The 884-nt window shown below is 25.9% G+C and overlaps 1 non-coding gene across 1 annotated transcript; it reads right to left on the bottom strand.

Annotated features, from left to right (window-relative positions):
* Window positions 1-807: 807 nt before the first annotated feature.
* On the bottom strand, window positions 808-884 carry LOC141636845 (small nucleolar RNA Z155). Its single transcript, XR_012541425.1, has one exon. It is a non-coding gene; the product is annotated as a small nucleolar RNA Z155 (small nucleolar RNA).

The raw sequence follows: 884 nt of genomic DNA on the forward strand, positions 1-884 counted from the left end.
AGAGTGTAACTTTAATTGAGAGTATAACTATAGTCCTTTGAGAGTGTAATTTTAGTCCATTAAGAGTATAACTTTAGTCCATTGAGAGGGTAACCTTAATAGAGATAAGTGTAACTTTAATGAAGATAAGTGTAATTTTAATAGATAAAATAGAGAAAAATGTAACTTTAACAGAGAAAAATGTAATTTTAATAGAAAAAAGTGTAATTTTAATGGAGAAAAGTGTAACTTTAATAATAGAGAAAAATGTAACTTTAACAGAGAAAAATGTAACTTTAATAGAAAAAAGTGTAATTTTAATGGAAATAAGTTTAATTTTAATGGAGAAAAGTGTAACTTTAATAATAGAGAAAAACGTAGAAAAATGTAACTTTAATAGAAAAAAGTGTAACTTTAATAGAGAAAACTGTAATTTTAATAAAAATATGTGTAATTTTAATACAAAAAAAATGTATATCTAACCTAAGACGATGTATATAATTTAGTAGATATTTTTTAATATCTTTCACTCATATGAAAAAGAAAAAAATAAACAGATCTGAAAATAACTCCAACAAAATAAAAAAGATTTAAAAAAGTAGATTTGAAAACACCAAAATCCCATCATCAAATATCATCAACAACACGTCGCATCACCACCACTAACAACAACAATAACGACCACAACTCCACCGACACCAACACCAACACCAACCAGCCACTACTCGCTCCATCACCACCTTCCATTCATTAAAAAAAAAAACAGATAAAAAAAATATTAAAAAAAGGAGAAAAAAAAAGAGACGAAATTACTGTACTAGAGGAAGCCATTGAATTAAATAATTGTAATCTGAATTTTTTGAGTCGACACATATTATTCCGAAACAATACTCATCACATCAATG

Source organism: Silene latifolia, chromosome Y (genome assembly GCF_048544455.1).
Source record: "Silene latifolia isolate original U9 population chromosome Y, ASM4854445v1, whole genome shotgun sequence".
NCBI lineage: Eukaryota > Viridiplantae > Streptophyta > Magnoliopsida > Caryophyllales > Caryophyllaceae > Silene > Silene latifolia.